The sequence below is a fragment of the Solea senegalensis genome, linkage group LG2 (genome assembly GCF_019176455.1).
Source record: "Solea senegalensis isolate Sse05_10M linkage group LG2, IFAPA_SoseM_1, whole genome shotgun sequence".
NCBI lineage: Eukaryota > Metazoa > Chordata > Actinopteri > Pleuronectiformes > Soleidae > Solea > Solea senegalensis.
Window position 1 is genome coordinate 8,947,315 of NC_058022.1, and position 15,253 is coordinate 8,962,567.

The following is a 15,253-nucleotide window of genomic DNA, read 5'->3' on the forward strand; positions in this document are numbered from 1 at the left end:
AGTCAACCCCACCCTATTATTTAGGTGCACCAGATAGCCTTCCCCCTCAGTGAGGGTGTGCACTAACCTCTTCATCTAATGACTCCCATGTTATTACTTTGTCTGCCACGAGAATCAAAGGCTTCATCCCACATGCAGAGCAATTTATGGTCACTTCGGACATCTTAACAGGCGGAGATTTATACTACGGACACGGTGTACGGCAGTAACTGTTAAGTCCGTCAGTTGTGTAAATAAAACAGATGTTTCCAAAGTGACAATTTGTTTTTCACACAGTTTCCAAATTTTTTCTGTTTTTTTCTCAAATTTTTCTGACCTATATTTGGGAGACACATCTCATTGTGGGACTGAGGCTTTATTGAGCTTATTGAATCATAGAGAACATGTGGTGACCCACCAGACACGGGCCTGTGACTCATTTTGGATCTTGGATAGTGGTTTGAGAACCAGTGGGGTTGCTGGATGTTCTTTATCTTTACATTTACGGAACGTTTTCATTTAAATGTGCATAACATGCACATTTAAATGTGCAGTGTGACAGAAGTTGTGATATTTAATAGTGAGAATGCAGATTGTATCAAAAAGAAGAAGACTACTTCACTTAAATCTCCCTTTACGTCAGTGAAATACAGTGTCCTTTGCATTTGAGAAAGGATGTCATTCTTGTTTGTTTGTGTGGAAAGCTCTTGCTGGTCTGTGTGTTACAGCTGTGGTGGAAACATCTGTAAATCAAAGCCTTATAGTACATATAAAAGGCTTATTCTATTCCCCGACCCCCCATTGCCTGATGGCGATGGCTCCAGGCCCCTCGACCCTCACGTGGGGGATAAAGCGGTAGACAATGAGTGAGTGACCTTCAAACGTTTCATCGGCAGTTCACGTTAACGATCCGGCGTTGACTATATGAATGTAAACGACTCATAGTTTCACATTTGTAAATGACACATTTGTGCACACAAGCTAAACAATATTCCTGCTGACAACTGTAAAAGATTTCTCCTCCAGCTCGCCCTCCCTTCCCCTCCCAGTAGCTCCTACTGCTACTAATTAACCACATCCTGAACCCTGTGTGTGTGCTTGCTCGTGCATGATCACTTCTGTGGTGACAGGATGATGAGTTTGATCTCACCATCAACTCCCATGAGCAGAAACAGCTGGCCATGGTGCACCAAGTGTGTGTGTGTGTATTGTGCTGTATACATGTTCCACTTGTCCCACAGCGGAGGTCTTTATTGGGGAAATTTGGGGCATGATCATCCCATTCACCTAACACAAGGTCATGTTTTTGACTGCTGGAGCAGCAGATGTGAAGTCAGGTTGCGCGTCAGGCAAGAGAAGACTCAAGACTTCAACAAGACTCAAGGTCCCCTTACAATGGCATAATGTGCGTTATCGCTGTTAATACCAATTGTGGTTTGCTGTACACACATGTATTTGTTGTCGGGTAGAGGGAGCATGTCAGCTGTCAGAGTAAAATCATATTTACACAGAGACCACAGCATAGTTTTGATGGGGCTTTGTTTCAATTCCCATTTTGATCCAAGTGGATAATGATTAACGTCGTTGTAGAAGAAAATCCATGCCATAAAAGTCCTGTACATAATGTCATAATGGCACAATTACGCATACCGTGCCCTTCGCCTGTACTGTATAGTTTTACTGGTGTGATATCAGATGAAAACACAGCATTTTATCTTATATTTTAAGCCTGTACACTGTTTACTTTTTTAAGCATTACTATGTGTATATCGGTAATACAATCTTGGCAATTGTTGGCTTGTTTGTCATGATAGTACATACCAAGACTGACCAAACGTCTCGATGAGAGATAAGCACACGTATTTGCTCGATGACGTGGACACGGTTATTCTTGTATCTCACTCACTTTCTCTTTTCATAGACATTGTCATAGCTGTGGTTTCTATGCTGGCTCTACTATAACACCAAAATAAATATTTGTATACAATCATAATGATTAGTGGGTTGTTATTTAGGGTTATCAAAGTGTTGGTTTTGAGAAAGACTGGACACCATGTCAAAGGATGGCAACCAATTACCAAAAACAGGCTTCATTTTTCTTTCCCACTCTCAAGGCTGACCATGTGATGCCCTATTAGCTTCCTGCACCAATGAAAATGGAATTGAATTATTTTCACAACATGGCGTATTTGTCTTGAAATATTTGTGTATTTGTGAAGGGCCATTACGCACTGTATTTATCAGACAACTGAAGGAAATAGAGCACATTTCATGGCTGTATTTTAACTGAGAAGAAGAAGAATGCAGTGCAGTACTACTACCAACCAGTAAGTTGTTCTCACAATTCAAGCATAATGAGAAGGCTTCCTTTTGTTGCCAGTGCCAACCCATGGAGATGCAGGCCATATGACAGATATTACTCTGCTTTCTTTATATAGACCGAACCCAGCATAGCCCTGCCCAAAACTTTCCTCCCGGCCCCAAACCTGAGAAGCAGGCAGAGTGACACACACAGAGAGAGTCTGAGAGAAAGAGAGAAATACAGTCTTTCAGAAGATGCAGTTATTGATTTGATAATTAAAATGTGTATATTTGCTTAAGATGGTGACTGGGAATATGTGTGAAGGAGAGATCAGAGAGAGAGAGGAATACATATTGAGTGGACTGGATCTGAGCTCTATAGAGAAGGAAACCACAGAAAAACCCTCTGTGGCCAAAGCATCCATCATCCTCATGTTACTGCAATGGGAAGAGATTGCTGACCTCACCAGCAGATGTGTAGCCTGCAAGCTGGGCTGGGCCGGCCTAGGTTGGGCAGAGAAAAGTTGGACCACTGAATCTACTTGGATATTCCCATCCAAGTTCTCGCTCTGGTCATTTTGTTAGTGTGCTTGTGCTTTAAACAGAGTGGTTGTTGTGCTAGTAGTATCACCACACTTTTGATTTAATGGTCATTTTGTCTGTAGCTGTAAAACTGGTGGTCAGTGTGAGGTTATGCGCATTTTATCTAGCTGAGGACAAGACCCATATACCCTTAAAATTAAATCTGATTGTATTTACGTTGTTCCTTGATTGCATTTCCTATATAAGCAAATTTAAATCAATGTATTTCCTGCAATAGACACATTTGGTAACTATTTTATAGCGTGTATAATTATAGTATAACGTTTACTACAATTAAATACTTTTATGTTATTGAAAGATTTTGTAAATCTAAATACTTAATGCTGTTTTTATGAGTAAAAGAATGATTGAGACTGACATGAAGCACAACACTGGGCAAGTTGACTTATTCAGTATTAAACCAAAACCATCGTCTTATTCTAACCTGAACCATGTGTTTTAGTAGCCTATACCCAACCGCGTGTGGGACCAACTTTCCGAAATGACTAATTCTCATCAAGATAATTTAGATAGGAGGGCGTTGAGGGAGAAAGTTACTTCCACGTAACCAAACCGATTAAACAAAAAACAGAGCCACATATCCTCCTCTTCACCACCTATGGAAAAGTTTACATCCAACAATTAAACTATAAAACTGTCAAAATGTAAAGGCATGTCTACACAGGAGGTGTCTGGCGTATTTCTGTCATTGTTTGATAAAACAGGTACGCTTTCAAGCTAGTTTCACTACTTCTTTAGCCCCCGGTTTTACCACATATTTATGTGAGTCACCTGGGAGCCTTTACCTCCCGTTAGTTCCTCTCCATCCTCTTGATCTCACCACTTTCTCTATCTCTCTTTCTTTACTGGAAAGTCCCCTCCGTTTTGCAGTAGCACCGGGAGTTGCAGCAGCAGCAGCAGCAGTGTTTGGGTCACACTGGTGAGGGGAAGGCACGCCACTGGCAGCTGGCCTACCACATGAGAGGACTCTGGTGTTTGTATGTGTGTACGTGAATGTATGTGTGTGCTTGCATGTGTGTTGAGTGCATGCATGTGTGTACAATAATAAGAGCCCTGCTGCCTGTCAGCCACAAGGCAGCAGCTGCTTAGGCCCACAGATTAGAGGCTTGCACTGCACTGGATGCCCCTAGTGAGTAGTTACATGGATGGATGGATGAATGGAGATCCAGTCTTCAAAATTTAGAAGGGTTTATTGGCAGAAAAATGAATATCTTATACATACATTTGTGTATTGAAAATTATCACAAAATGTTTTGGTTTTCATATAAAGTAGGCCTTTCATATGCACACATGCCGTGCTTTACAAAGGCCACCATCATGCATCGCAATTTGTCTATATTCTATTTTGATTTTTGGGGCCAAATGGCCACCATAGTTTCCTGGTGAGCTTGGGAAAAAGGGAAGGGGAGCAGAGGAGTCTTCTTTTTGTTACAAGCTGCAGTCTCACCATTAGATGTCGATAATTCTGACACAACAAAGAGGTGTCACATCTAAGGATTGTGTACAGTACCTCAAGTTTCTTTAAGTGTCATTGTAGTTCTATCAACAAGACGCCATTACTCGATAGAACATCGCTCCTAGAAAACAAGCTCATACTCAATTTCAGCCAGGCTATAAAAACAAGCCATATGTATCACGTAATACATTTTAAGCTGTTACCCTCACAAGCCCCGTTCTTTCACCTACTTGTAAATATAATGCACACGTTTACTGTTATGAGAAAGTTTTGTAACACAAGATATCTGCTGTAGGTGCAGGATGGATGAATGGATGGATGAGAATGGACATCCACTAAGGATGACAAAGACACCATCAGACAAAGGTATTCTCGTTAACTTCATGCTGCCATCATCAGGGTCTCAGCTTTCCACCCAAACATGTAACACAGTGTACTCTCACATAATAGAATGTGTGCCAAATCACCCTGCAGAACCTTAGCAACAGACTTCCTTTATATAAAGTACATACCAGTGTGATTGTTTTGAAGAACGTTTGATTCCCCCAGGCCAAAATTCCGTGTAGGGTCTAATTAAAATCCACCATCAAGTGCAATTTTTCAACATTATATTAATAATCCCAGACAGCTGGAAGAGTCTCAACAAGTGTAAGTTGGTCTAATTTGCATGTTGCTCCTGTTACCAAATCACGACAATGTCTTTGGAGAGGATTCATGTCTCATTTGTCTCATTTGAGCTTTTCTACAAAATTAAATCTTGCTGTCCATCAGTTGTTTGCCTTGTAAAACTCCTGTTTCAAACATAGCAGCTCAAGATGGTGACCTTCGTAAAGCAAGGTTCTTTAAAATGCTTATGCTAAGGCTACAAAAAATGATAGACCTTTACAAACATATTTATGAGTAATACAGTCAATTTCTTACAATAAACCCTCCTAATTGTTTCACACTGGACCTGTAAAGGCCCTGGTATGCTCGAATGAGACGTGTCCGAGGGAGCTGTAGCACCGCGAGTGTACCAGGGTCTTAAGTTGCTCACTTGTCACAGTGTTCCGTCCAACACCTGTTACAAGTCACTGACCCATCAAAATCACTTTGATTGGGTCATTATTTTAAGGTAAACAAAAAGTAAACATTCAATTATTTGTGATTTGGGATATGGTGGATTGCATCCGAATACATCCATCAGCTGGTCCTCTGCACAAACTAGCCTATTCATTTTATTACCAGCAACAATGAGGACCTCCATAAAGGACTAGGTGTTGGCAGTTTATTCTAACGGCATATGCACTCTAGTTTTAGGGTGGAATTCCCCCTTAGGGAGGCGCCGTCAGTCATATGACAGTGAGGTATCTCACTTGATCCTCTGTTGTGGTTTCTGTAGGTGAGATGAAGGCTATCACTGAGGCAGGCACTCTCTTAAATGCTCTCCCTTTGTGTCTGATCCACCTGACGTCTTTGTTCCCCTGCACTGCGGCACACGCATGCAGCACATGAATGGGAATAGACAAAGATCAATGAATGAATGCAAGTACCCGCGGACACGCATGCACACATGTTTGTCGAGCCCTGTAAGAGTATACTCTCAATGTCACAACCCCAATAAAAGCGGAGCCGTCCAGATGTATCATTGTCTCTGGCAGATCACGTAAGAATGATTTAGTATTTTGAATTGTCTTTCACACACACGTCATCCTGCCAGAAGGTGTGATCATGTCAGTGGTGTCAGCAGTGATGAGACCAGCAGTGGCTGCCTCATACAAAGAGGAATGTTGTTCTAGAGACATCTGGTGCAGTTACGGATGCAGCCCGGTCAAATGGGCTATTATGTCATCATGTTCAGGTGCCGGTGATGAAGGAAGAGAGTGTTTCATCCAATTTGTTGAACACTCAACACACAATGACATAAACTGCCGCACTCTCTTTGACGCACAGCACAAGCAAACAATAGCACAGGTGTAATTTTACTTGTGAATGAATCAGGGGCCACTCTCTGGAAAGAATGGTGAGTGTGAACAATTGAATTGTGCTGTAAGATGTGCAATGAAGTGTGTGAATGAGAGAAACTTCGCATGCAATGATCACAACAACAATTTATGAACTTGAACTTATGTCAGACATATCTATATTGTTGTGCTTTTGGAGGAGGAGCCAAAGCCTAATTTTCCCTGTGATTGAGTGTTTTTTGTCTCATTTCCAATCATCATAAATTACTCATGTATGATTACTGGTGCCATACAATAGACATGTATCTTTATCATAATGCTAAAAAAATGGAACTACTATGTCAACACGTGATTATTCTATTAGTTCTCAATAATTAGTTTTTACATACATATTTATTCATTAGTGTGTGTTTTTCATTCTTCTCACTCACAGTAGTCGCTGACATTTTTATATTACATGTCGTTTAGCAGACGCTTTTATCCAAAGCGACTTACAATGGAATTGAGTACAATCAGGTAGGGTTGGAGTCGAACTTGTGACCATTGCGACCATGATGTCTTTCACACGCAGGATACCGGTCTTAACCACTGAGCCACTCCACCCCATTAGAGGAGCAACCTTTTCACTCATTCTTAATTAACTCGTGTTGAACTGTAACTGCTGAAATCTGTTTACATAATCCAACCATCATGGTTTAAGTGGTCATACAAAGTAAATCACGCTTGTAAACAAAGAACCAAGGTCAATCACTTATCACTTTGTACTTATTACCATTGTCAATAAACTAAATTCATACCAATTTTACTTTATTATTGCCTTGTGTCTAAACCTGTCCATACAATCTGCATTAGTTATTATTATATCTCTTTTTGTAGGCATTTAAACTCACTGGTTTCTTGAGATGGGTGTCCATGTTTGTGTGGAAATCGGTCAACTTCATAAGGGCTTTGCATTTGTGAATTTCTGCCTATTTGTGACTTTGTGTATCGTACACATGGGACTTTTTCTAATTTTCCGTATGAGTGCGCACATGCACCTATATATATACAAGTGCGATCACACGCACAAGCACGGTCACACACCCGCCCTCAGCACGGGACAGGTCTGAACACTGTGGCAGCAGTGAAGCCTTGGCACTCCCCTTCTGACATGTTCAAATCTGTCCTCATCACTGATTTTCCGTTTAATCTGCACTGGATCATGTCCGTCACATCAAAAGGAGATGGGAGGGTGGCAGAAAGACAAATGAGGCATTCTGTGTGTTCCTTCTATATTACCACTGGTTGGTTACTAATACGAGATTGACAAAGTACTTCTAAGTTAAAGTGGAAGAGAGGAGAGCGGCACCCGGTTGATGTGGTGGTGATGGGGCGGCGGACAGTGCAGAGGACATGTAACAAGAGCTGCGAGCACCATTCACACCTGTATGAAACAGAAGGTGAAAGTGTTGGGCCGCATTCCGTTCACTCTTCCCTTAAGTTAAACACACAAGGAATGCACTGTGTGCTAAAACAGTAAGAAACTGTGACAGAGCACTGGTGCTTTTCAAAGGTAGAGGGCCACATGCATGCACAGTACACTGCAGACTTCACATGGCTACAAATGTGGCTTCTAAAATGGTCAAAGGATTCACTTGTGACATCTTCTCCTTTCTGTGTTTCTTTGTCACAGAAGATGTGTGTGTGTGTGTGTGAGCCACAAGACAGAAATGCTCAATAAGTCAAACAAGGCCAGGTCCATCCATCCTTTTTCTGGCACATGTGCCCACGTTCAGCCACATTCTGCAGACAGCGTTGCCCTGCGGCATCATAACAGGGAGAAAGGAGGAATGGACAGGTTGGAAGAATGCCAGGAATGAAGGTTGAGCTCAGCCTTGCAGGTCTGTGCAGCGACAGTGTGCACAGTGAACTCTTGAGAGAGGTTTAAGAAATGGCCCCGGGACACGTCTTTGCCTCTGCGTCTGTATCTGTATCAAGGATTTGCTTCTGATCAAACAACATCTAATCAACTTATCACTCATTCTCTGAGACTGAACCTGGCCAATGTTAACCATATAAACCACAAGGCAAGTTGGCATATAGGGTTGAGCGATAATATGATCTATATACGGCTGTATCTAAAATTAGCCATTGTATCAATCTGCTGGAGCTTTATACACAGTAATATTGAATACCAAGCCTGGCTCTTTAAGAAGGTTATCCTTGTGGATAGGAAATGAAGTTTGGTAGAAAGTTGTTGTTAGCTGCAGCTGCAGAGATGTGGTTACATGTGTGCATTTAAGTCACTCATCCCCGTTGTGTACAGTTAGTCACAGAGCAGCTGAGTTGCTGCTTGGCCTGTTTGATGTAACCACTCATGAGATGAGCTCATGTAGCACCAGTGATGTGAAACGTGAGTCCACACCTTCCTCGGCCCTCCGAGGATACCTCAGAGGATGCAAGCGTGATAATATCATTTTGGCTGAGACAAAGACAGAGTTAGGCTGACGTGCTGTGACTGAAGTGTGTGTGTGTGTGTGTGTGTGGGGGGGGATGGGGGTCAACAAGCAGGTGCTGTGGCCATGGTTCAGATATTTAAAGGAAGACACTCAGCGAAGGAGGGAGATGAGGAACACAGGATGACTCAGGGCCAGAGAAACCTTCGTTGTCATCATTGAGAGCAAGCAGGAGTTGTCAGTAGGTTGAATAAATATACAAATAAATGGAATTTATGAATGGTTCATGGAGTTTATGTCCCACTACCTGTTCTCCTGTCAGTCGTCAGAGTTCAGTAAGTCAACAAACGTTGGCAAACTTTTAAACCCGATCTTTGAAATATCCTTTATCATATATTTTCATGATAAAATGTTACAATGCTGAACTGGAAACATGTGATCAGAATGTGATCAGAATGAAGACAAGGAGGGAAACTCACAAATTTCTTTCAAGTAAAGGCTGTCGTAGTCTGCAGCTCAAACCACTACTTTGGTAATGACCATGATTGTGGCAAAGGCCCCTAATTATGATCAAGAGTTTGAATAACTGACATTTCTCGGCAGTGTTAAATCTCTGAATGGCTGCATGACAATGTTTTTGGTCAGTTGATTTGACTTTCCTGAACAATACCAATGCAAACTGATCACATTTAAGAGTGATATTGATCATGTAGCCTATGTGATAGATAATAGATGAACTCACCAAATCAACCTGTGCAACAACATGGGTCAAAAGAGATTATCTTAAAGCTACAAATAAGGAATTACTCACAAATGAAATCGGTTGGCTCACCACTAGGTTGTTAGATCTGCCTGTAGAACCACACACACCCTCCGTCTGAGGATTAGTCTGGTTCAAGACCGTGGGTTAAAGTCTCTCATGGGTCACTGGAAGTAAAGATGAAGGTGGGAGGTGGAGAGAAGAAGGGACATAAAACAACCCTCAGAAGAGCTTAAGATTAAAGGGACCACTGCTTGTCCCTCGTTGTGTTATTAATGCCAAAATTACTAATTATACTGTCTCAGATGTTTTTTAAGTCTTGGTTGATGATGCAGCAATTTAACTTGTTTGGGCCAGATAAGTGATCAAAGCAGAACACCCGCCTGGGCCGTCGTGGGGAAGGTTGAAGTCCTTGTAACTATGGGAAAAGAGAGAGAGAGAGACTGTGGTATGAAGCAAGGTAAAGAGAGAGACTGTGGTTGGAAGCGAGGTAAAAACTATACACATTTCTGTTAAGCATGACTGCATGTGAAGTCAATTCCCAATCCTTTAAAGTATTATTAGAAACATAGTTCATGTTTCTAAAATGACCTGAAAATCTAATTTGCACCCATAAATCATGCTAACTATGCACCTGTCACCTTCACTGGGAATTTGTGATTTGTCCAAGCAACTCTTCCAGAACGGCAAACGAAGCATCATCCAAATTAATTACAGAAACAACTGTGGTTAGCTTAGGGCACCACAAGAATTCTACCTATGACACAGAATGTCGGCTACAACAAAGCTACCAGACCTTTTGAACGCTGCGCTGTGTCTGTCTGGTCCATCCCAATATCTCAAGAATATCTTGAGGCAATCCTTTCAAATTTGGTGCAACCGTTCAGTTGAATTGACAGTTGACATAGGGCGAAAGGCGGGGGAACAGGTCGCCAGTCCATCACAGGGTCACATCGAGACAAGCAACCATCCACTCTCACATTCACACCTATGGACAATTTGGCCTAATCCCCAAATCAAGCAAGTTTTTGGAATGTGGGAGTAAACTGGGGAACCCCACACAAGAGGGGAACATGCAAACTTGTTCTGACCAGGTTGTGAATCCGGGTCTTCTTGCTTCAAAAGGTGCTCACCTGATGTCTGTGGTCAAATGTCAAGGTCACGGAGACCTCGGAAATCGAATTTCTTGACATTGTGAATGAAAGTTCAGGAGAGAGTCCTTTGACATTTAGCAAAAAATGACCACAGGACTTGTGGATTCCGTTTGTGTGGCCCAAGGTGAAGTTCAACGTGGCCTCAAAAAACTTACCTGTTACACATTAAAATCCTTCAAAGCTTTGGGTAAAAATCTGTATGGACTGAAACTTGTCAGCAAAGACATGACCACTGGGCATTCATCCTTGTTGTTGTCAATCACTGTCCTTCTTCACCTGCGTTTCTTACTCCGAAGAATGCTATCATCTTCCTTGTTTTGGCTACAGAATGGGAAAGGCATTTCCTCCGTGCTGTAAATTGAGGCGTCATTTTCCTGCGATGGAGACACTGTCGTGAAAGCAAGCAAACGTGGACCAATAGAAGCCCGTATGGTGTTGTTTTCCTTTCACCATTACACTGCGCGTTACCAAACGCTACCAGAACAGGGGTGACCCTGTCTATCTTCAAGAAGTTCTTGAAAACCCAACTCTTCCAAGAGCAGCTTCCATCCTAGCACTTACCCTCCCCCCTCCCCTGCATCTCCCTCTGCACTTGGATCCACCTTGGCACTCTCATCCTCTATCAGTCCACTCTTCCTATCTAGTGGAGTTCTTTCCAAGACTACTTCTATTTTGCTGATTCCTCTTTTGTAAGTCGCTTTGGATAAAAGCGTCTGCTAAATGCTTAAATGTATAATACAATGTTTACTGTAAATACAAACTGATGGCAATGACCCATCCACTAATTAACAATTGAATGGACCTAACAATTTCCATGGATTTCTAAAATCCAGTACATGCAGGTCAGTGGGTGGAAAAGGGCAAGGCAGTTGTAGAGAATGTGTGACAGATGAGGAAAGAATGTAAAGATAAACGGCACATTAAGTGCATTCCTTTATTTTGGGGCCAATAATGAAGATATCATCCACCCAAAAATGTGTCCTTGACTTAAAGTGAGGTCCGGTCTTTGAGATTAACGGTGTAGTTCAGTGATGAAATGGGTTTGTTTGTTTAGCACTCAAACTGGAAAATTTAAAAACTGCTCGGTTCAAAGTTTACAAAAAATTTGCTGACCAGCAACTCTAAAGTTAGCACATCTTATGATGGTTTTAGAAACACTCTGTTCGTTGTCATTTTTAGATGTAGACTAAACATATTTTTGGTTATTCGGTAGTACTTTTATCTTAACAGTTTCAACATGCAGAAAATCCTTTTTTATATTTGAAATAGAAAAAAGATTTTTTTACTTAGTTTTTTTGCTTTTTAGCATTCCTTTAATCCTTAGTCTCCTGAACTTTTAATTTATTTTACACTCTTTTTAACAAATTGTTGATGATGGTAATCTCTAGTAATTTTTTTTTACAATTATTTATGTTATGTTATTTTCTCACCTTAAATCTGCTTTTGTGTATGAAAAGTGCTCTATAAATAAAACCTTGCTTTGCCACTAGTTTAATCTCTACAGAAACTGAAGTGCAAAAGTGACATTTATTAAAATAATTGTGTGCTGGACAGGTTGGGGATTGTCTAGCAAATACACATATAATAGTTTATTCAAAGTATTATTAATTGATGAATTTTTATTTCTGATGTAACTGCATCATCCTTAAAATTGCAAAATAGTCCAAAATATTGTAACTACATTTGGTAAAATGAACATACAACGTACAACAGTAATACATCTGTCTGTTTTTGAGCAGCATAACTCAAAAGGTTATGATTTTGCTTGAATGAATGTAGGACACCACATAAAAAAGTACTTTTCTGTAGTTTAAATCCTGCTCTGGTAGACTTAATACACTATTTATATCCCCTTTAACAATGCAATACCACTCAATGTGTTAAATGCTATCAGGCTTATATCGCAAGTGATTATGCTTGATTTGATTTGATGGACAGTTGGAAGCTTTGCAATGAACCTTCATGAGCTAAGTTGATTAATTCGAAGCCATGCAATCCTTTAAATAGGCTTTCACCCATATGTCTGTACTTTTTTCCTGCTGATTCATAAAATCTGTCCTAATTCACAGCTCACAATTGGCCAAGGAAGGCCCAAATACCTACCAGCTGTCTTCCACTTGGCGGAGCTTAAAGTGCAACCATTCCTCTGGTAAATCAGTAGAACTTTCTCTTGGAGAAGACCAAAGGAGTTAGACCTCTTCCATATATAGCCCCTCTAATGAGGACATGTTTGACCCTCGCTGATCAATATTTTAGGAAATTGCTCCTCGTGTCACTTCCTATGTCCCGGGATGAAAATGACATGATTGCAGTGTGTCTGAGAGAGAGAGAGCGAGAGAGAGAGAGGGAGAGGGAGAGAGTGAACCGTCAGCAGGCCCACAGCACAGTTCTCTCTCCACCATCTCATTCCATGTCAGACTTGAAGAAAGTGGAACTCAAACCAGTGAACCAAGTGTCAGCTTAGGTCGAATGGAACATGTTGCAAATGGTGTTAAAAGCATGTACTTGTCGGCCTCTGCTCTCAATAATGAATGTGTGGGGGCCCACAAAAAAAATGATCCCTGTTTCCCTCTTTGATCCTTCCCTGGTGGAAGAGGTCATGAATTAGTAACACGGATCAAACTGCTGTGTTAGCGCAGATCAAGTATTTGTAAAGAAGCTGAAAGGACTTCATACAAGAACAAGAGAGGTCCTATGAGATAATGTGGATGTGCCTCGGATGTTCCCTGTTCCTGTCACATAAAATTTTCATTTGGAATAGAGCAATTCTACAAGATATAAGAGCAATGCATTATTTATCTAAAGGCAAGACCTATCTTTAGGTCAGAAATGTCTTGAATAAGTTTTTAAAAGCTGTCTGAAAAAAAAAAAAAAAAGAAAACACAAGGAGCATGCAGGCGGCAGTCCTCAATCTTCTGGAGAATGTACTTTAATTTAATTTGAAGCCAGCGAACAAATCAGTCAACAACAAATCATTTGTACTGATATAGCCTTAGACGGTTGGACTTCTAATTGGATTTAACAATTCACTGTGTGTGGTCTCCTCTGATCTAGACACAAGTAGTTTAGAAGTAATGCTTCCAAACATTCACTGTGCAGTCATGGCTCGGGTCATGAGCTGTCTATTTCTTGTTGCAGGAGCCATGCAAAACGGGGGGGGGAGGGGGGAAAGGTGATTATTGGAAGTATTGGGTTACAAACATGGTGATGATAACTGCAAACACCTTTCTTCAATATTATTTTTCACCAAAGTTTACTTGTAGGGACTGGTTCATACATTTGTTCTTTTCAATCCACCCTTGAGGGAAAAGTCAGAGAGTTCCTCGTCGAGCTTGTAGCAGCGAGCTGCCTGTCCGTTTCGTTACCTCTGCTTCTCTTTCTGTCTGCGGCATCGCTTCTCAAATTTGACCATTTCTTAACAAACCTACTTCTCATCTTTTTGCTTTGGGCTGCATATTGTGGTTAAGCCAGCGGGAACGATAGTTGTTGGTATATTCTGTACAGGTCCGTCTCTGGGTGCTCTGGGATATTTCTCTGCTGGTCTGAGCGAGGTGTTGTACAGACGTAGCCTCCACTAATAACATGTAATTGATCAAATTAGATATGAAACAGTTGTTGAAAATCTATAGCAAATGAGGGCACAATGATAAACAGGAAGTCTCCCTCTGACAGTGGTCCTGGGAACCCACTGCCCTGCATGTTTTAGATTTTGCTCTGCTCCAGCACACCTGATTCAAATAAATGGCTTGTTAACAGGCTTCCGCAGAGCTTGCTGATGAGCGGACTATTTGAATCAGGTGTGTTGGCGCGGGGAAACATCTAAATATGTTTACTGGTCATTTTGACCTGATTTGTAGATTTTAGATTTTAGATTTGTAGATTCCTCTCTTTTGTTTTGGATGATAACAGTACTACGCGTGACACTGGTTCATTTTTCTAGTGCTTAAAACACATAATACATGACGTCATTTTCAACATACAGTTAAGGTATTGGGTAATTTCGTGCACTCTGTACACTTAGAAACATGTTACTTCTTGTGACTCGTATGCACAGTGACTGTCCATTGAGAAACCATTAGAGCTTGTTTATAACAAGTTCATGCAGAGGGATCGTAACATTCTAAGTCATATTTATCAGTATAATGTTTTTTCTTTTTCAGGTCATATCTGAACTTCACCTTGGGACCTGCTCTCTATCAAAATAACAACCACTGTTCAAATAAGCCTAACACACAAGCCCAGGCCTGACAGTCACTGGCAAGAGCTTTTCCTCGTGAAGATTAATGTTTCTGTACTTTCTTTCTTTCTCTTTCTCTCTATCTCTCTTTTTTGTTTTTGTTTTTGTAGTAATCTAATATTAAACAAGTGTTTGTCATGGTCATTATACATCTATATCACGGGCTCTGAACACATTGTATGATCATTTGACATTTGTTTCTTTACACGTGAGGAGAGATTTTGACTCATTCACTCATATCCACTTCTTTGTCTCTCTGCAATAAAACAGATCGGCTGAACTTTGATTTGGCAGCGGCTCAATTTCACTGGTGGAGGATGTTGGCAGGGATGTCTGAGCAAGAGCTACTCAACCTTGACTTAAAGTTCATTGTCAAATTATACAT